Source organism: Neofelis nebulosa, chromosome 3 (genome assembly GCF_028018385.1).
Source record: "Neofelis nebulosa isolate mNeoNeb1 chromosome 3, mNeoNeb1.pri, whole genome shotgun sequence".
Lineage (NCBI taxonomy): Eukaryota > Metazoa > Chordata > Mammalia > Carnivora > Felidae > Neofelis > Neofelis nebulosa.
Window position 1 is genome coordinate 95,944,924 of NC_080784.1, and position 23,351 is coordinate 95,968,274.

The 23,351-nt window shown below is 33.8% G+C and overlaps 1 long non-coding RNA gene across 2 annotated transcripts in view; it reads left to right on the top strand.

The window, feature by feature from the left end:
• The window catches only part of LOC131507075 (uncharacterized), a 192,984-nt gene that overhangs the window by 88,451 nt on the left and 81,182 nt on the right, over positions 1–23,351 (top strand). For both annotated transcript variants that reach the window (XR_009259307.1, XR_009259308.1), the window contains exons 3-4: positions 19,229–19,367; positions 22,900–23,086. This is a non-coding gene — a long non-coding RNA (uncharacterized LOC131507075). The remainder of the gene's footprint in view (positions 1–19,228; positions 19,368–22,899; positions 23,087–23,351) is intronic.

The following is a 23,351-nucleotide window of genomic DNA, read 5'->3' on the forward strand; positions in this document are numbered from 1 at the left end:
ACATAATGTCCTTCTTCATCTCTTGTTACAGCCTTTAGTTTAAAATCTAGTTTTTCTGATATAAGTATGGCACAGATTCACCCATAAAAATCTTAAAAAATGTATGTGTTCTAACTAAAATATTTCTCAATTCTGGTTAGAAATTACTAAGTACCATTGACAAATAAATTCCTGATATCTGTATGATGTAGTAATTTAATTTTCAGCATATTTTAATTTTCTGAACATTAATTATGTATTTATGTATGGCATTGAATATATCACATCTTTCAGTTATATCTGTAAAACTACATTTGTTTCAATTTTATAATGCTAAAAACAAATAATTATTTTATTATATCTGTTAACAATATTTTCTGGGTTTTTTTTCAAAAATAATTCAAATAGCTCTCAAATTATCTATCTTGTCCTTAGTATCAATCTATGCCTGTATTTATATCTATTTATCTCAAACACATGAAGACTAATATCTAAACGTCTAAAAATGGATTTATTTAATCTTTAAAAGATTAAAAAGATAAAAAAAATGTATATGAATATACATTCTGCCAGTGGAAACCACCCCACATATAACATAACTTCTCCATGTAAAATGTTATACTAGAAGATGAAGAGAGAATGAATATTAAATCAGTTTTGCATCCTTTTTCCTCTAACATACTGGTGGTAACAATAGTCACGTAAACAGATAAAATAATATGTCATGACTTGCATGGCTTTGGGTAAGAGATAAGCCACTGTAACAACAACAGCAACAACAACAAAAAAACAAATACACAAGCTTAAACCAGATTCATCTACTTATTTCTTATAACATTTCAGAGACAAGCAATCAAAGAAGATAAAGAAGTTGTGTTTTCCTCAGTGTATGGCTTTCATCTCTGATTCCCAGTTGGCTATTCTGGTTGCCGTGATTTGCAGTTTCAGGGTTTGTAGAAAATAACAAATAAGCAGAACAAGAATAATATATAAATATTTAGTTGTGACTCAAGTTCACAGATTAGCCCAAAATCCACTTAAAATTTCCTTGTAAATCTTATGTCAAGTAAAAACTGTTCATTTGTAGGGTGGAACTCCAAGAAACCCAACCAAAGTGAACTTTGGGAAGCTTAAGACCTGAGTAAATTTGCTGCTACACAATACAGGTGTACAGTGGATAGATTTCAAGGTCTTCCAAAATAGAAGGACTTCTATGAACAAACCAGACTTTCCTGAAATCCCAGAAGCTCTATATTGTGTGTGGAAGAACTATACGACTGGAGTAAAGACAAAAATGACATTCACCTGCCCGAAGCAAGTCTAAAGCCAAAGTAGATGATGTCAAACTGATGGGCCTATAATCTCTCTCTGCCTGCCAGAAAAAACAAACAAGCAAACTTAATTGTCTGTGGAAAATATAACATTATCCAGATTCAACACAAATTTCATATGTGCAGATTCAATAAAACTTATGAGGCATATTAAAATACATGGCCAAATTAATAAAAAATAAAAATTAAACAGAAAATAGAAACATAACTAAAATTGGCTCAGATATTGGTGTAATTAGGCATATCCTTTAAAATGACTATAACAATATGATCAAAAAACGGAGAAAATGACAACTTTTATTTCAATAGATCAGTTATCATATTTATATCTATGGTTATATCAGGCTTTTTAGTGTTAATTATGTAATTATATTTATTTAATTTTATAATATTGCACATGTAATAAATAATTTTAGTTTCATTTCTATACACAAATGGATTCAGTGTCCATCAAAAAGAGTTTTCAATACCTAGTTACACATCTCCTGAATTATTTCTTTTTATTCACTATGCATTTGGTTGTATTTTAAAGCCATGCATATTTTTAAAGAAAGTTTCATGTTTGTTAAATCCCCTGAATCATTTTAAGAATGGATAATCATTATGTTTTCTTAACATGAGAAGAAAAGTTTCATCCAACTTAACTCACAGCTAGAGCAAATCTTGGGCATTAGGAACTAGTCAGAATGCTGTCTAAAGAATGGCCGAAGACCAGTGTGTCTAAACAAAGTTTGTGAACATTTAGTGCATGCTATAAGTGTATTTCATGGATTGTAATCCAGGTGGACATGGAGGTGGATTAAAAGAGCTATGTATACATGTGTATAATAATTTTGCAGTTACCAGTTCTATATGGGGGACTGAATGTCAGTCAGTAAGGAAATGCTTCCACACTGTCTTGAATAAAACTGTCTTAGGCCATATTTTTGTTTATATTGCTTGGTTTACAGTTTTAATAGCTTTTATTTTCAACACTGTCAATAAATTTTACATTGTAAATGACATTAATTAAAATCAATTCCCAATAAAAACGAGCGGTACATAACTAGGCGTATGGTGTCCTTATCCTTCCCACTGAATTTGAATTAAATAGAAAAGTAAAATCTTTTATTTCATAAAAGATAATAAAAATTTTTAAGTCAGTTGTCAAAGATATAGAAAAGTCAACATTTCTGTCTGTCTTTGTCTGTCATTATGCTTGCAAGGTATGAGATGGGAGAAAGAAATGATCTATAATAATGACAGAGCATGTAGTCTTAACTTTCAGTACATACATAAAATTCCATTTAATAATCATCATTTAAGAAGAATATGTGGACACTAATACTTTCATGGGATTAGTGTTCATTGTTTCATCAGATTCAGGAATAGTTATAACTCCCAAATGTTTAAAACATCTCTCTCTAGAATTCCATTTGTATAATAGGAGGATATATTAACTTAGGCCTCTTTTGAAACAAAGCTAGTGCAACATGTTTGCATTAGAAATACAGTTGGGACAGAGGTGGAACGCATACAAGAGTGATTCTGAAATGTGCTGAACTTTCTACAAATTCAGATATATAGTTATGAGCAGATAAGGCCTCTAACAGGAAGCCAGACATAACTGTGTTGTGCTTTTCTAGTCCTTGCTTAATGGATCACTGAATGTGACAACAGGGTGCCCAGTGCAGTGCTAATTGGATGTGATGTTCTCAGTGGTGCATTGACATTTTTGGGAAAAGGTGTCTAATAAAGGTGTCTGTCTTAGACTTGGGACACACTGCTCAGAAAGACACATGATTTCGGAGTCTGTTCTTTTCTAACATAATAAATGTTTTATTTGCATTTTGTGTGTGTATGTTAGGCACCCAGGATTGTTTGATAAACTTTTTTTTTTCTGCTTTTCTATTTTTTCCTGTAGTTTATTTAATGCTTTTATTAAAACCAAAACAGAAATCAGGACAAGGACATCTCCTCTGCCAATTCCTTTTGGAAAAAAATTATTATCCTTTAAATTGCTTCTAGAAGGCCTGACTGAACAGGGAGGTAAGTTCATGAATGACTGATTAATGTGGAAGCTGGTACTCTGGAGAACATATTGTAATACCAAGCAGATCGGAAAATGTGTGCTGAATTATTGTTATGGTAATTACCCTCCACTGAATTTATCTTGGTGTTAAAAAGTAATAATAAAAATCTTGAATAGGTAGAATAATTACACTTAACTGCTGTAATTAATAAATTAATTTTAGAAAATGATTCATATCAGGAATGAATTATAATGACTGAAATTTAAAACCTCTGTGCTTACACTGTCTACCAAAGTTTTAACAAATTGTGTTTAAATTATTATTAAAAAGAATATTTTTCTGGCTTAACTTTCTATGTATCTTAGTTTTGATTCTTCTGTCTACCCAATTTTAATATGTAATCAATGTCTTCATATTATAAGGATGTGCGAACCAAATACACTTTTAGGAACAGTTACCCTCATTCAAGGGATAACTGTGATTTACTATATGTCCCCAGACATATATATGTCAATGAAAACACATACACAAAACACATACACACACAAAACTGCTTCCATAGATGGATTTGATTGCTTATCACTAAAGCTTATAAAAACTTCATGAAAAATGTTCTAACTATAGTTTAATACTAATCTGTATTCTTATTATCCCAAATTCTATGATGATATTGGACAAAATTCATAAACTAAGAAGGCATTATAGTCAATGGCTTTTGAGTCAAAAATTTATTTAAGAATATTTTTATAACTTTTATGTAACTTGACTTAAACAGTCATTTGTACATATTTCTTTTTTTAAATTTTTGTAATGTTTATTTTATTTTTGAGAGAAAGAGAGCACAAGCAGGGCAGGGGCAGAGAGAGAGACACACACAGAATCCAAAGCAGGGTCCAGGCTTTGAGTTGTCAGCACAGAGCCCAAACTGGGCTCAAACTCATGAACTGCAAGATAATGACCTGAGCCAAAGTTGGACGCTTAACCAACTGAGCCACCCAGGTGCCCCTGTACATATATCTTAAAATTTCACTAAGTTCTATGAGAATTTTAGTTGGACAACTACTAAGAAGGCCATGAGATACAATAGATGCTGCACTGATGAGGAAAGAGAAGGTTTCTGTTCTGCATCTACCATTTCATTTCAGAATCATCATTGTGCTTCTATAAAATCTATCAAAATACATTTGCATAAATTTTTGTTATGTTATAATTAAAACAAATATAATAATTTGGGAACAGATATTTTATTTTTTTATGATTATTTATTTTTTTGAAAGAGAGAGAGAGAGTGCGCACGCACAAGTGGGGGAGGGGCAGAGAGAAGGAGAGACAGAATCCCAAGCAGGCTCCGCGCCATAAACCCAGAGCTCAATGCAGGGCTTGAACTTACAAACCACCAGATCATGACCTGAGCTGAGATCAAGGGTTGGATGTTTAACCCACTGAGCCACAAAGGGGCCCCGGAAACAGATATTTTAAAAATATTAAAGTGTATTAAAAATTTAAGCAACATTATATTATTATAATCACACATTTCTAAATTTAACATGGGAAACAGATACCACCTCAGAAACAGTGGAAAGAGCATATACTGAAGAAACTCCAAGTACTGTTTCAGTGAAATTTTAATCCAGTAAATAATGATCCCATTATTTATTTCCATGGCCAGAGTGTCTGGATTATCAACACAACTTTTCTCCCTTCTTCCCCTCCTCTGTTTTTTTCCCCTGTTGTTGTATTTGTTCTTCCATTCACTTTATTTTTTCTTGCCCATTACAATTCCAACACTATAGTGTGTTCTGTTGTTCACTGCAGGGATCTGACAAGTTTATGTATCTGGGAATAACGAATGCTGAACCGAAAATGGAACTATGCTAAATACCAGTTTAATTTTCATTTAAAACCATGCCCTTCCCCTAGCCTTTAAGAAAGACAAGTCTCTCTCTTTTCTTGATGATGTATTTTTAAAATTAGACTTGAAAATGAAAGTAAAATTAGAAAAAAGCTTACAGTGAAGAGTATCAAATGAAAAACTAACAACCATATAATTAGTGAGTGGACCTTCATTTAACACAGCTTCAGGTATTTTATTTACTTACATTCATTCCTAAAAATGGATGGGTACTACATATCCAGAGTGTTAAAGGAAGGTAGAGAAAGTGAAATGAGCCCTATTTAAGAAGATTTCAGTTGATATTAATCTAATTGTTTATTTCATAACAGTCGTGAATTAATGTAACTCTATTCTTGGTTTTCACTCTCTTGTGTACATAATGTATAGTGACACTACATGCTAAATATAGACAGATTTAGGCACCTACATCTGCGATAGAGGCATAGAGACCAACTATCCTCAAGGCTAAATTCAAGAGCGTGCACTATTCGCTCTTTGTTTTATTGAAGATATTGCTGGACAAATAGCCAAACTTTCTAGCTTTTGTTTATACTGAGTAAATTCCTAAGATTCTGGATTCACACTAAAGCAAATGCTGACAGTGGTGAGTCAACTTCACATCATATTTCTCCAGGGCTAATTTTACTGTTGGTGCTTTTCCTTTCTGAACATAAAAGGTTTATCATCATCAAAACATACTTTTCTGATTCATGCTAAACTTGTCAACTGTCATATACCTGAGTTTATAATAGCTATTTTATCCAAAGACACTTGGAAAATTATTTTTTTGCATTTCATATTTCCTGTCTTCTACTTTTAACTGATCTTTTTGCCCCAAAATTCAAATAAGTTACTGTGTATTCCATTTGGGAGTCCAGAAAAGTTGAACATCATATTTTTAAAGATACTTTATATAGACAAATTTGTCAAATAACATTAAAATAGAGAGGGTAATTTATAGTGAGCCTGCTGCTTGACAATTGACAAAATTTCCTGATTTGTCTAGTGGCTTTAAATAGAAGATGCTACCTTCCTGATTCATACACACCCAAACAAATGAAGGCACCTGGGAAGACAGAATAGTGTAGTTATAATTGTAAGCAATCTAGAAAATTATCAGTCTGACATTATTCTCCTTCCATTCCAGAATGTACTATATTTGAAAATAGAATCTTGAGACATACTTTGTCTGTTTGCCAATGAAAGATTTATGCAATTGGATCATTTCAGCTTCCATGCCTAGTAATAAGAGTGTGTGTTGTGGGGTGGGGGGCAATACTCTCCGTCTTTGTTTAATTTTGTCATAACAGAATTTTATCTTGTCCTCCTACTTATAATCTCAACTCCTCCTTCAAAAAAAGTGGGATGTACGATATGACAGTTTAAATTCAGAGAAAAGGCTTGGGACATGTTCACTTGGAAAGGGGGAACTATGTATTAAAAAAGACAATGTGTCTGCCCTTTGTTCTGTCTTTCAGTTTCTCTTATCTACCTTTGGGGACTGGTTGACCACAGTACCTCTCTGGCAGTCTCTTGCAGTTTCTTCTCCTATGTGACTAGCTAGACAGTGATAAAATCCTCAGAAATTTTGTTGTAATGGAAACACAAATAATACTTGCTTCCGTTAAAAAAAATTAACCAAATAATTTATTAGCTTAGATAACCAAAAAGTAGTGGCTTCAGATACAGCAAGTCCAAAGTTCCAGTGATGTTCTAAGGGGTCTGTCACTGATACATTTCCTCTTTGTTTCCTAGATTGTCCTCAGTTTGGTTGACTAATCCATCAAAAAGAGATTTTTCTAAAAAATGTGGTAAAAGGTCTCTAGTGAAATGCTGGTCTAACTTTCATCCATTCCTAAAACACTTAGATTGGGTGTTGGGCTACTGTGGTTGACCATGCCTAGATGTGATGTTCACCAGTTCTAGAGGTCATACAGAGCAGCCTTGGCCATATCCTATATGGTAAGTAGTACAAATAAATGATTAGTGAAGCATCCAATTGTATCATTTAATTATTTCTGTGTAATAAAGCATTTGAACACTTAGTATCATAAAAAGCAAGTGTTTGTCATTATTTACAAGGCTATGGATATTTAGGATGATTATACTAATATAAGCTGGATTCAGCTGACCTTAACTATGCTTATTCTTATGTCTGTACTTATCTGTTAGATTGAGTGGGTCTGAGTCATGTAAAATGGCCTTGGGTGTTAGGACGTGGCTCTGCTCGATGTTGTATCTTATCTTCCAGCAGTCTGAATTTGTTCTCATGGCAGAAGCTGGTGTTTAAAGTTTGAGAGTGGGACACACACGAGACTCTTGATATCTAGGTTTAGAACTGGCTTGTCAGATCTATTGCATTCTATTGGCCAGGCCTGCCTAGATTCAAGATTGGAGAAATACACTTTGCCTTTTGATGGGAGGAGCTGCAAAGTCACAGTGTAAAAGTTGGATGGTGGAATTGCTGGAAAAATGGGAATGTTAGAGCAATTAATCTTAATATCAATAAAGGGAAAAAAGTAATGCTTGGTAGGCAAAATAAGTTTAAAAGTATCTATATTGGGGCATTTGGGTGGCTCAGTTAATCGTCTGACTCTTGATTTTGGCTCAGATCATGATCTCATGGTTTCATTTTTGAGTTTGAGCCCCACATGGAGCTCTCTGCTGTCAGCTCAGAGCCAGCTTCAGATCCTCTGACTCCCTTTCTCTCTGCCCCTCCCCCCACTGCACTGCGCTAATGACGTGGAAACTGCTTGGGAGTCTGTCTCTCCTTCTGTCTACCCCTCCCCCACTTGTGTGTGCATACTCGTTTGCTCTCAAAATCAATAAATAAACTTAAAAAAAAGATTCTTAATTTAGAAAAATAATTATAAATAACACTAATTTAGGAAATAGAATTTGTTTCAATATATCATTGTGTTACATGAACACAATAAACAGTGTCATATTTAATTATGTACGAACAGAGGAAGTACTGAGTATCAGTGTAGTTACAAATGGGTTTTAGTTTTTAGGATCTTGTGTTATGCATGTTTTACTACTTTAAAATGATGTTAAGAAAATCCATGAAGGAGTTCATTAGAAGAGGGTGATACTTTAAGGACCATGATGTTGATAATTCCGACTTCTGCTTCAAATCTGTCTAAGGAATAATATATTTTATCTACGCCAATATCCAAAAGAACAAAAGAAAATACTTAATAACTTTAATTATTTAATGCTTGCTTTGTATGTTTGATCCAACAAATAAACTGTTGTTTGCAGTAACTTCATTTAGCTTAACATCCCAACTGAATGTGTTAATGATATTTTCCCTACTGAAGAAGATATTAATTAGTAAAATTTAAGAAAGAAATATCACTGGAGGAAACCTTTTGTTTTTCCTTATTAGACACCGTAATATAATCCAAACAGACCACCAGTTTCTTTACAGAGCACCAAAAGTGAAAATTGATTTCTTGTATGATTGCTTACTACTAGCATGCTAGGTGGTGTACAAAACAGATGACCTAAATCTCTCCTTGGACAAATGGAAGCTCTTATCCTAACAGCAAAGAGTACCATAAGTAAGCCATTTTATAGAGCCTTTAATTCACTCTATATCCATATTATTCTATAAATTAGAGGGGTAATTTACTTTGTGGAATAAGTTTGCTCGCCCAAAGATTCAGGCACATAAATTTATTCAATTATGTTTACTATTTCAATTGAGGCATAAATGGCCTATTATATTAAAAGTAAAGACAACCCATACTTTCTCTCCAAAAACTTAAATTCCCTTATTCATGAAGCCCAAAATGTAATAAAGAGTAATTAAAAGAGAAAAAATGCAAGAAAAACTGATTCAAAAATTTAAATAATGATGAAATTAAAAAGTTACTAGTTATTTATTATGTAATTTATTTCTTGTCTGTATGGGTGTATTTTATATTCTGAGTAATTTGGTATCCTGAAAATATTTATTTTCTTAAATATGTCTGGTAATTCAGACATCACTACCATGTTTCTAAACACCTTCTGATACAGAAAAGAGATGCAAAATTCTACACAAGAGGGCAATATTTTTTTAAGTTTATTTATTTATTTTGAGAGAGCATAAGCAAGGGAAGGGCAGAGAAAGAGAGGGAGAGAGAGAATCCCAAGCAGGCCCAGCACTGTCAGAGCAGAGCCTAACCAAGGCTGGATCTCATGAACTGTGAGAGCATGATCTCAGCCGAAATCAAATGTTGAGCACTTAACCCACTGAGCTACCCAGATGCCCCAAGAATGATATGCTTTGCATCTATTTTTATGGATAGTTTAGGTAAACATATTTGCTTGTATGTTTTATGGGGAAAATTTTATTAACTCAAATCTACCTGTGATATATCATATGTAGATGGAACCTAAAGACACATTACATGGTAGGTTGAAATTACTATTGCAAGATTTAAAAAAAAAAAAAAAGAAAAGAAATGCATTCATTCTTTGCAGCTACTAAATTACCACTCAGTATACTTGATAAGAAATGCCTTGTATTGAGCTCCCTCAGTTTTCTGTACTCTCATTCTTCCAGTTGATTAACAAGTTAGCATCAACTCAAACCTTTGCCGGATTCACTATGTTATAATACCCAGTACAGTGTTTAGGAGTATAAGAACTTTTATGATTTTAGTTTTGATTAAAATCTGTAAATGCATCATGAAATATTGCTGTTTGGGGATAGGAAGAACTTTTAGTTACTTCTGGCCAGGAAAAATGCATGTTAGTTGCTTCTAAAGGTATCTTTTGATTAGTTTATTTAAAACTATTTATTACAAATAACCATTGGATAAGCATGCTTTATCTGAAGTTGAGTTAAAGTTAATTTTATTTTAAAACCAGTTTAGTGCTCCTAAATATCCATATATTCTATGTTTAAATAATTAAAGTGAAATGTGTTTATCATTTCTCATGCAAGTTTAAGCAAAAAAAAAAAAAAATTCAATGTTTATTTATTTTTGAGAGAGAGACAGAGACAGAGTGCAAGCAGGGGAGGAGCAGAGAGAGAGGGAGACACAGAATCCAAAGCAGGCTCCAGGCTCCAAGCTGTGAGCACGGAGCCTGATGCGGGGCTCGAACTCAGTAACTGTGAGATCATGACCTGAGTCGAAGTCAGACGCTTAACTGACTGAGCCACCCAGGTGCCCCGAGCAAAATTTTAATTGTACTTGATTTTACCATTGTTAAGATGATCAGGTTTTCTCATCATATATAGACATAATATCATGTTCATTTTTTGAATAAAAAGAAGAAAAAGAGAACAAAGGAGGAGGAAGATAAAAGGGAGGGAGAGGAGACCAGAGAAGATAGTAGGGAGGAGAAAGAGGAGAAAGAACAGCAACAAGGAATTAAGATGACTTAAAAGACGTCACTTGGCTATCACTACATCTAACACTAAGTCTACACATGACAGGGGCGCCTGGGTGGCTCAGTCAGTTAAGTGTCCAATTCTTGATTTCACCTCGGTCATGATCTCATGGTTCCTGAGATCTGCCCCCACATCAAGCTCTGGGCCGGTTCTGTTGGCATGGAGGCTGTTTGGGATTCTCTCTCTCTTTCTCTCTCTGCCCCTTCTCAGCTTTCTCTCTCTCTCTCTCTCTCTCTCTCTCTCTCTCTCTCTCTGCCTCAAAATAAATAAAACTTTAAAAAACAAAAAAATAGGGGCACTTGGGTGGCTCAGTTGGCTAAGCATCCAACTTCTGCTTAGGTCATGATCTGGTTCACTAGTTCAAGCCCTGCTTTCAGCTTTGTGCTGACAGCTCAGAGCCTGGAGCCTGCTTTGGATTTTGTGTTTCTGTCTCTCTCTAACCCTACCCTGCTCATGCTCTCTCTCTCTCTCTCTCTCAAAAATAAACATTAAAAAATTTAAAAATAAATAAATCTACACATGACATTAACATTGAGAATTTAGAGAATTTTTTAGTATAAAAGATTATTCAGGATTCTCATATCAATGAGCTATTTTGATATATTAGGTTTTCTTTGTGTTTTCTTTTTAATCCAGTGAATATTTACTTCATCTTGTGTATACACACTTTGCTTTTAGTGAGTCAGTTTATGCATGTGTATGCAATGGAAATGGAAAAGCTAGTCTGTTATTAGGCTAAGTTATCTCCAACACTATGTCTTATAGCTCAATTTGGCTGTATTATATTCAAATGAGTTTCATACTTTTTTCCCTTCACTTCACTTGTCATAAGTGCAATATAAAGTTATGCTATATGTCACTAGAGAGATAACATGATATCAATTTTTGTAGCACCTGTATAAAATATTGTATTTATATATATTATGTGAAGGTGGAAAGATAATACATATATATGTATAATTATATTGATATCTGGATATTTTTATTATGTATGAGGAAATCAGACCATTCTGACATTTGTGATAATGGTCAAAATAATTGAAATGCCAATTCTCTGAGATTATTTCACATATATAGATATAGTTTCCATCCTATGCAACTTTTCATTTTACAAACTAATAAAGACAGGCTACCTGATGTGCAGACTTAATCTGGAATTAAAACTTGTCAGTTTGCAAAATAATAAGAAAGGTAATTTGGGTCCATGCAACATTACCAATATTTATCTTATCTTACATTGTCACAATTTCATGGTATCTCACATCCTTGAGATTTTTGGGAGAAAGCTTCTACCAAAGTATATTTTAATCAGAAGTAAAGTTTTTATTTTTTCTTCCTTTGAGCTCTTGAAGTATGATATCTGAACTCTATTTTTGCCAAGTGTAGCAAAACATGCAGCTCATTAGGTTATCTGGACCGAAGCAAAACTGCAAATGCAACAAATTGAACAACAACAAAAATATTAATTATCTACAGAAATTTTAAGTTTCTATTAGGAGATCTTTCCATCAAACTTCTGGTTTGTGCATTGCTGACTTTCATCAACAGCAATTATGAGCATCTGTCCCACCATCACATCACAGAACCTAGGGAATAAGATCTTTTCAGGTCATTCGTGCTGTGCAATAATTCACTCTTTACATTATAACTGCAGAGGAGATTGGAAAATGTGGGGCTAAATCTAACCAGACTCAAAAACTGACCATAAAATTGATTTTTAAGTAGTACCAATTTAAACTCCCATGTGTAGATTTTTGAGAATGGTTTAACAGACATATCTGAAATCTAAAGTTGTTCTTTGTAAAGTTAGAATGTTTTACAAATTTGTGAAAAGTTTTATCAAAATATACAAAGTCTGAATCGTTAGTATACTTGTGGGGCACACACCAAATGTAAACCTGTACATATAACTTCTGATAAAGCAAGGCTTGTTTTGATATGAGAGTTGGATTCTCCTATGGTATGATGAATAATATATAAAATCTGCACAACTAAAAAAGAATATGTGGTACTTTATTATTTTCAGGGTTTTGGCAGATGATTTCTATTATGATATGGATTATACATATCTCAAGGAGAAGTGAGATCTCTGCCTACTGACTGTTGCTCATAGTTTTTCACCTAGTTTCCTGCTTTCCCAAAAGCAGCTATCAATGCATACTTATGTCTGAATACTTATATCCATGTTATTTCTGTAAATGAAATAAGCTTACCTCCTTGCTGACCAAGAAGGCCTGAAAGTTCCCCACATCTTGACTAAACTTAAGCTTCTTTCTAACTATAGGTCCCTGACCTTCCTTTTCTTGGGGGATTTACTTTAGAAAGCTTGCAATTGTAGATTCTTTTCCTGGTTCTTTGAGAATGAAATCTTCTATAAGATTGTCTCGATCAAGGCCTTGGGATCCAAAATGCAATTATTAAAAGAGATATTACTTCTATCTCTGATTCTTTGTGGGAGGGTAGGAGCCTAACTCAATAGATTAGCAAATACAATGACCTAATCACATTGACCGCCCTTCCTCCAATGTCCTCCAGTACTCTTCCATTTGTTCACCTCAGTATTTAAAAATCTCCCTGCTCTTTTGTTTCAGTGGAGTTGGGTTTAATCTCTCTCCCCTATTGCAATAGTCTTGACTCTTATTGTGATAGTCTTGAATAAAATATTCCTTGCCACATTTAACAAGTGTCGAGTGCAATTTTTCTTTTATAGTTCTCTGGTTGAATTCTTAACCTACATAATCCATGTGCATTATAAAAGAGTTATTTTATGCCATTAAGTTGTAGGGTATTTTATTAAATAGCAATCGTAGCTAGAAAACTCTTCTACAAAAATTACTAATGCAGCCTTTAGTTGAAATGAAATATAAATCCAAAAAACATGGGGAACAATTCCATTTCAATGAAAGTAATTAGAAAAGGAAAAGGTAAGATTGAAAAATTTAAATTGACCTTATTTACATAATACCATCATCGTTTTCCCCATTAACTTTTAACTACATGAACCTAGCATCATTCATCACTGAACGAAGAAGCTTTTCACTTTCTCTTGGTCAGCCATTGGGCTGATGATTACTGCTATAGAACATTACTGTCCAAAAAAATCAGAACTACCCCAATCCTCTATCACAGTAAGTTTATTTATTTTGAGAAAGGGAGGGGCAGAAAGAGAGGGAGAGAGACAGAGAGACAGAGAGAGAGAGAGAGAGACAGAGACAGAGAGAGACAGAGAATCCCAAACAGCTTCAGGCTCAGTGCAGGGCTCAGTCTCACAAACTGTGAGATCACGACCTGAGCCGAGATCAAGAGCTGGAAGCTAAACTGACTGTGCCATCCAGGAGCCCCCTCTGTCACAACTATTAATGTGAGCTGACCCTCAGTCGCTACTTGGTTTCCCTGTCACCCCAGTCATAATCTCTTTCTCAATCAGAATTTCAAACTCCTCCACTCTCTCCAAGTTTTCCCTTTTCAATTTTCTTCTACTTCTCAGAGTAAATAGAAGCCATACAACCACCATAGTATGTGTTCATCTGTTACCTCATTTCTCTAGTCGCAGTGAAAGAAATGTCATCCCCCCTGTCTTTGGCCAGTTGCTTTAGCTGTACTCTAAATTCCAACTCCCCCCACCTTCTCTGTGGGAGCTGACTGTAACCGGGAGACAGTCAATAGCAGATATCAAGATACTTATAGATAATGTGTCACTAAAGGTAGTGGATTTTCTTCCCTCTCATATTGCTTAACTTCATCAGCATTTGAAAGTGTGTATCTGAACTACCACTCTGACTTCTCAGACTTTTACACATTTGGCTACTTTTGTTCACTCTAAGGCTCTTATTTTACCACCATGTTTACTCTATCCACCCTCATGGCTTTGATTACCAATTGTATGCCTGTATCTCCTAAAGCTACATTTTCAGAAAGACTCCTGTTCAAAGCACCAGAAATCTATAACCAATTGTCTACTGAATTTATGCACTTTGATGTCTTATAGGCAAGTGAAGAACTGAAGGAGAAGCTTCTAACATTAGCAAAGAAATGACTAGAAAACAAAGAACAAGAAGGAAAAGTATTAAAATGGCATACAGGACCTGTTAGGATAGAAGTTCCCTAAATGAGAATGAACTGCAGTGCCAAACCAATAAAGGAAATAAAGTAAACATGATATGTAATATGTCAAAGAACAAATTTGGAATGATAGAAAAGAAGGATGGAGGTCAATTCCCCGAAAATATTACTCAAGGAAGTTGATCTAGGACATCTATGGTGCTATTAAATACAGGAAGGATGATAGGGGGATCATCTTGTAGGAAAAGCAATAAAAATAGGTTGTCTTGGGGCTGCTGGGTGGTTTAGTCGGTTAAGCGTCCCACTTCGGCTCAGGTCATGATCTCACCTCACATGAGTTCGAACCCCACATCAGTCTCTGTGCTGACAACTCAGAGCTTGGAGCTTGCTTTAGATTCTGTGTCTCCCTCTCTCTCTCTCTCTGCCCCTCCCCTGCTCATGCTCTGTCTCTCTCTCTCTCAAAAACAAATAGACATTAAAAAAAAAATTTTAAATACAAAAAATAAGTTGTCTTATGAAATGTTATATATTATATTACCCTTAATAAATGGAAGAAATCTATACTAAACTTTGGAATATATTAACTCATTAATGCTAACATAGTTATATTAAGTAATAACTCTTATTATCCTCATTTTTTAGTAATGTATTGGTGAACAAGGTGCTATACTATGCCCACGTTCATGAAGGTAATACAAACCAAAGCTGGGTTTTAAACCCAGACATTCTGACTCCAGATTCCATCCTTCAGTGTATATTTAAAACTTTATATTTAAAGTTAAAACTGTATATTTAAAACAGTTTTAAAACTTCAAGCATATTCCATGTGCATACCACTTTGCTTCAGCATAAAAAAATGAGGGAGCATGACTGAGATCAAATAAAAAGTCAAAGCAAGGTAAAAAGACAGGACACTAGAGAAAAAAAGAAAGAAAAGAGGAACAAAGAAAAGTAAACCAACTCTTTATTTGGGAGATCACATAAAATGTAAATACTTATTCGTTTTGTCTGAGGCGATTTCCACCTTCTCCAGAAACAATATGCTGTTACACAAGAAAAGCTTGAGTTCAGGCTTCAGGCTACTTTGTGTTCAGACTACTGTGTGAATTCTGCCTTCACAGAAGACAAGCTGAACTAACCAAGCCATATTCCTTAGACTCCATGATATTCAGGAGGAGGATGAAAGAGAAGCCTTATGGAATTCATCCAGCATATGGTCTGGCAGTAGGAATTTAGTAAGAGTATGCTTTCTTTTCTACCTTGCAAACCATTCTCTACCCAAATTCATTTATTCCTGAACCTTCCTTCAGTTTCCCCAACTGACTCAGGCTGCACCACTGAACCAATCCTCATGATTTTGCTGTGGCTCTTCCTGTGCTGGAATGCAGGGAAGTCTCAGAGAATATTTTGGTTCACTTCAAATATGGATGCAGCCTAACAAATAAATATAAACTCATTGGGTATGAAAAAATGTTTAGTAGTGCTTCTCACAGTGACAAAAAGAAAGTTTATTAACTTGCTCAGGCCATGAGAATACTATTCAGTAAATCATATCATAATTGTGTTAAGTTGTATCCAATAATGCTATCCATCAAAGGACAGGTACATTTCTCTCTTTCTTCCTCTCTTTCTTTCTTTCTTTCTTTCTTTCTTTCTTTCTTTCATTCTTTCTTTAAGTCTGGGATGCTTAGCTAACTTCAGAGCCTGATTTATTTAAATCTGATTGAACTGAAGGCTAAGATTTCTTACCATATTATTCCATATCCAATTCTGCCTTCTTTTTTCAAAAAAAAAATTAAATGCAGAGAACACCAAAGCTAAATAGATAGAGAGACAGAGTAAAGCAACTGTTCTATGATAAATGAAGTAGGTTATTACTAATATGATAAAAGTTAAAAAATCTTAAAGAGTTCTCTACAGGTGCTAATTTTACTACTTGAGTGAAATTAATAAGACTCTCTATAAAACAGCAGGAGATCCTTAGATTACACGAGTAATCAGCAAGAAAATTTATTGTGGTTTCATGAAGCATAAAATGTTTGTGTAATATATGCAAAAGTGGTACTTTATTCTCTGCAGTGAACAATTCTCTGTCCTTATAATAGAAAAATATTTAATAGTTTGACACCTCTTGAGCCATAGTTTTTAAAAGTTGTTCAAGTGTGATTAATTTCACTCAATACAAAATAACAGTGCAGCAATGCTGAGTCATGTAAAACTACTGGAGTCTTTTATACGTGAGTATAACTACATATACAAGGGAAAATGTAAATGGATATCTGGATTTTCTCTTTGAGATACAATCCAGAGTACACAGTTAGGTTCCAGAAAACATGCATTTAGTAAGTATATTGAAAAAATGAACAGAAAAGTAACTGGAAAAAAATCAATCTGAAACTTGGGAAGAAACTGGTATCTAGAATATACTATTTTTAAGGAGGATTAAAGCACATAATAACTAAATGATGTTAGACTATGAGCTCTAGATTATATATTTTACCTTCAACTGAATTTAATCAAGTGCTAAATTGTACTTTGTTTCATATTGTTGGAAAAAATATTATATATATTGAATAGGGCCTTTTTTTTCTCCCACATTTTCCTTGATTCAATGCATTTAGTATGCATAAATGTTCCTTGAATTTCATATGCTTAGGCTTTTGGTCTGGATGTCTTTGGAGAGGATCCTGTGCAAACACTGGCCCAGTCAATTAATTGGTCCAGTTCACTTCAATGTTTAGGAAATACGGCATGGTGATTTTTGCTATTAGATCCTCTTCTTTATGAAAACAACCAAGATCCTTCAAGAAAGATTTCAGTGTAAATAAACAGTATACAAGTGGGTACCAACATTGGGAATCCAATCTGGGACTCTTGCAGCTATAGTTTTAGAATAATTCTTAAGAATATAAAAAAAAACCCCAGAGAATATGGATGGATAAGGACAAAACATGGTCATGCAAAATTTCCAAACTTTTTTTTTTTTAAATCAAAGTACTTACTCTATACATACTGAAGGGAATATATACAGATAACTGCTAAGAACATACTACATATCAAGCACTTTGTAAGACATTTTCATAGTAACGTACAAAATTAAAACAATGACAACTGCATGAAGTAGTTATGGTTACTAGTCCCATTTTATAGAAAAGGAAACTGAAGAACAAAGAATCAATTTGCCCAGGATACTTTTTTGGTATAGTCAGAATTTAAACCAGGAGTGTAGTGGCTTTAAACCCTGGTCTCTTAACCAATACAATATACTGCTTTTTGTATAGCGCAGCTGAAATGGATGCTGATTTCACTTAAAACATGTCTTGTGAGACAGTTATGTTCCTATATCTATTTGTGACTTATTTTGAAACTTATCAGATTCCTTTTTCCCTCCTTATTGCAAAATATTTGTTTTGTCTCTCCATGTCTCTCCAAGTGTCCCACTCTGATGCCCAAATAAAATATACATGGTTACATAGATTTTTTTATCTAAATTCTTAAATTATGTTAAAATTGGATATATTCAGTTAAACCAGGAAGAAAATATACCTAAATGAGAGAACAGAGGTATGGGTCATATAAGAGCAAGTCATGACAATCAAATGGTAATGTATTCTGGACTCAACTTCAAAATACTTCTGATGAGGGGTGCCTGGGTAGCTCAATTGGTTAAGCACCCAGCTCTTGATTTCAGCTCAGGTCATGATCTCATGGTTCATGAGATTGAGCCCCACATCAGAATCCAAGGGAGCCTGCTTGGGATTCTCTCTGTCTCCCTCTCTCTCTGCCTCTCCCCCTCCTGCACTCTCTCTTTCTCAAAATAAATAAATAAACTTTACAAAATGCTTCTGATGAAAAAAGATAAAATAAAATGAAAATTTGCCCTAATAACCTATTAATCATTTATGTAAAACATGCTTCTCTGAGTTAACCTTTTATCTTTTTAACATGCATTGTAGGGCAGCTAACTACTAAATAATAGTTCACTATTAGATATTCACAATAAAAAAAAGATATTCACAATATAGATACGCAATATAGATATGTCTGTTTTCAATAATCAAGAAAATTTTTGTGTCCAACTTCTTTGTATAAAGTTGATTTATTATTATTCATAAATATAGGCTTTGAACTTATGAATATTTGCACTTTGGGAACATTTAACATTCATTGATTTGAGACATTAAATGTAATTTTCTGCACTTGCTATTTTAATTAAGTGACTGAAAATATCAATATAAAATAGTTGAGAATTTGAAGTTTGGCTGATTAGAGCTAAGTCAAAAAAAAAAAAAATGAAACAGTGCAAACTCTAACACAATCCTCTAATTTAACTGTTTTCTCTAAAGTAATTTTTCATTTCTATATTAGAGACATAGCTACCAGAATTTTTTATATTGATGGATAAAAGTATATATTTTTCTATGATCAGTGGTTTATCTTATTGAGACTAAACTTAAAGATAGCCACTAAGCTTATAATAGCATAAATATATATACCAATATTGACATCCATCCTTTGTTCAATCAGACTGTAACAACTATCTTCATCTATTTTCTTTCAGTTCAGTTGAAGTCCATAATATTTCGGAGATAATTTGCTACTCAGTCTGGACCCTCATAGTGAATTACGTCTGCCTATCAACTTTGCAATTACAGACCCACAATTTTATCAACCCACCTATGAATGAATGTACTCTCAAGGTACTAATTCTTATATCAATGCATGTATTCAAAATGGGACATAATTCAAGCATGGTAAATAAGTATTTTTGTTCATAGCACTCCCTTCTGTCATATGACTCCATTCCAAGGACGTATTTCTGAGTCAGAAAGAAACTTAGAATAAAAATAGAAAAGATGTAAATATTATTAGGAATATTACACAAATTTTATAATTACTTAGTTATCAATATAAATTTTCCTAATCTTTTACCAAATAAAACTAACTGTGTGACTTTTCAGGTTCTATGAATTGTCCCTGGTGCTGAAATGCAGAGGTGAAATATGTAAAATCCCTGCTCTTGTAGTGTTTACATTCTCATAGGGAAGCCAAATTATATATAAATGCACCCTGAGTGAGGTAAAGGTGCAGTAGATAATTTAGATTGAGTGGTAAGGGAAGGTTTCTCTGAGGACACTTCCATTAATCAGAGAACTAAATGTGGGAGTGGGAATTGTCATGTAAATATCAGCAGGAACAGGGTTCCTGGCAGAAGAATTAGCAATAACAAATGCCTTGAAGTGGAAATGAGGACTAGGGAGGAGGAAAGAAGAACTAAATGAAAGAGTGAGGAGGAAAAGTTGGGGAAATACATGGGAGCCAGACCATATAGTCCCATTAGCCATGTTAGACTTTTGAAGTTGATTTCAAGTGATCAGAATTCATTGAAGAGTTGTAAATAAGGGTGTGATGATATGATATGATTTAAATGTATAAAATATGCTGACTGGTATGTTGACAAATCATTGTGTGGGAGCAGTGTAGAAAAGGGAGTACTGGAAGGGTGGTTATTACTGTAGTCTAAGTGAGAGACTATTGTGGTTTGAACCAGAAGGGGAAGGTGTTGAGAAGTAACAAGGTTATTAGGCTAACCCAATAGGAGTTGCTGGTATAAAGGATGTAGAGTATGATTAAAAGGATGAATCAATCATAAATATTAGGATTTTGGCCTTAGCAATCAGGTGAATAGTTGTGACATTTAATAAGATGGTAAAGAGACAGAGAAGCAGATCTGAAAGGAAAACCAAATGTTCTGTTTTATCTTATTAACTTTCATATATTTATTAAAAATCAAAATGGAAATGAGGAGTAGGTAGTTGAATGCATGAGTTCATCTTTACATTAGGGTCTTGAGATAAAATGTGGATGTCATCAGCATATAGAATTTTTCTGAAGATATGAGGCTTGATAAAATTACCTAGGGCACAAATAAAGTGAGAGAGGAGATATTAAAAGCATTTTGCTAAAGGCAGGAAAATAATGAATGTTGCACATCCAGACACCCGATGGATTTGAGTGGACAGTGAAGATAAATGTGAAAATATAAGATGTCATTAACAAAAAAAGAGAATGTGAGAGCAATAAAATATTTAGAAGACATAGGTAGAATTTGGGATTGAATGAATAAGTTGTATATGTGTTTCTTTAATTCTTGATTTCAATAAACAACACAACATGATAATAGTGTTATCCCAAAGATAATTAAGAAGAGAAAGCTATATATAAACATTTTGGGAGTATCTATAGATTTGGAATTCATCTTTATGGTATGAGTAAATTCCACAGCATGAATACTCCCCCAAAGGTGAAAATTGAATTTTTCTTTTTATTTGTAGGTTTTACATTTCTGTTGCTTTTGCTATGATAGGAGTTGAAGGGCATTCTCACAGAGAATAGCAGGACCCTCAGGTTGAATTGCTAAATAACTGAAGCTATAGTCCCCATAATGTTGTTTAGCATTTATAACTACAAAAGTTCACACTAAGAATGGCCAAAAGAATAAGAAGTGATATTCAAACTGGCTTAATTTTATATTGTTATGTTCCTACATCATTTATATATCTATATTATAAGCAATAAGAGTTTAGGAGAATAAAAACTAAATCAAAACAAATCAAAACCATACAAACAAACCACAAAACTTTGGAGAATCCCCTTGGAAATGATAATATCTTACAAATATTTTACTTTAAAGTATTTCCTTCATCTCACTATTGATAGCTACACTTACATGATGCTATGTTATGTGACATTCACAGATTCTGGAAACTGGGACATGGATCTCTTTGGGAGAACATTATTCAGTCCACCATAGTGATCATTAGCCATAGTTTGGAACTTAGGACTCTTCTTAAGATGAGAATCATTCGACTACTCTTGATATAGTATAAGACTGAAGCTTTATATAAATACAAATGAAATCTATATCATTCCATAATCTTTTAACTGGATTAAAATATCCTGTGATTATAAATTGATCTTGGCAATAATGTCATCAAAGCTACCATTTGGAAATTCTCAGGTAATTCAAATGTATTTCAAGATAGTGTGAAAATATTTCATAATGGTAAATCAATATTGAAAATTCATGAAGGTTAAGGAGTATTTTCACAAATTTATCACAAATCCAAAAGATTTTCAAAGGAGACATAGATCTTACTTTACTTTTATTCTCTTAGAAGCCAGAATCTAGAATACATATAATCATATGAAAATTAACACTTGAGATAGAAGAAAAAGTATGTGTGTGAATTGATAATGCAAGTTTACTTATTAAAGATTGAATTTCATCTTCAGATGTCTGTGAAATAAGTGACAAGAAAGGATATACTTTTTTGAAAGAGAAGTTATTTAAAACAACCATTAATAAATGCAATCTTTTTAAATGGAAGCCATTCATGAGTCATTCTAGTAATACTATTGGTGAAAAACATCATCCTTCTGGCTGTTAGAAACCAAACTTCACCTCCAAATGAAAATGCTCCTAAAAATTTCACTACAGCCCAATTCTGACTTACTATGGGAATGGTAGATTCACCGTTCAAGATCATCTGAAGAAAATAAAGTGTGGAAGAGGATCTGACGACATAGAGATGAGCCCAATTGCAACGCAAATATGATGTAAAATTAGTAAAAAGGTTTCTTAAGATTTCTCAGCATTATATCATACATAATACTGGAGAAAAACTTCAAACTGTACGAGGAAACTTTATTATCAATATCATCCTTAACATACAGTTACACTCTGAATTTTGAGCATACGTAACTGAATGGATTTATGCTCCTCAGTGATGTGTAGCAGTGCTATCAGACAGGTGGGTCTGATTCTGGGCTTCCTCAAACCCAGCAACTGGAACAGTTGACAAAATCTAGCCTTGGGGGACACTTTATGGATCTATGATTGCCTCTGGAAAACTCTGAGTCAAAAAGCCTATGAACTGATGTCATTAAGATATGAATGTAATATTTTCATCACCAAGGGATGAAATCTTTCTCTGGAATTGCTTGTGTTTGCTAAGAGAATATTTCTCTTATTTTCCTTAGACCAGTACTCCAAAATGTCAAGGAAAACAGCAAATTAAAACTCACTGCTGAAAATGAGCATTGTATATACCTTTAAACTATTTATTGTTCTGTGATGTGGATACATATGCTTCTGGAAAAATGGTCTTACAAATTAATGAGTAAAAAAAAATAATTTATGGGGTTCTTTTTTTTTTTTTTTAGAGAGAGAGAGAGAGATTACAAGCAAGGAAGAGAAGCAGAGAGAGAGAGAGAGAGAGAGAGAGAGAGAGAGAGAGCCTGAGACAGGGCTAAATTCCATGACCCTGGGATCATGACATGAGCCAAAATCAAGAGTCAGACATTCAACCAACTGAGCCACTCAGGCACCCCTGGAAAAATGGTCTTACAAATCAGTGTAAGTAAAAAAAATTAATAATTTATGGGATTCTTGAATGATTCCTAGCAGGCTTGCAGGGGGCATTTATAACAGAGAAGTTAGAAGAAGCTGTTTTCATGTTTTCTGGTTTAGAGTAGACAAGGCTGTATCAGATCCCAAAATCCCATGGGCCAATTTATAGAACCTCTTGGAAGATAGACTTTGCTGTCTTGTTTGTCATGTGTAACAAGATGCTGGGCTACACCTTGCATATCCATGTCACCATATTTGATGCAGCATGTCC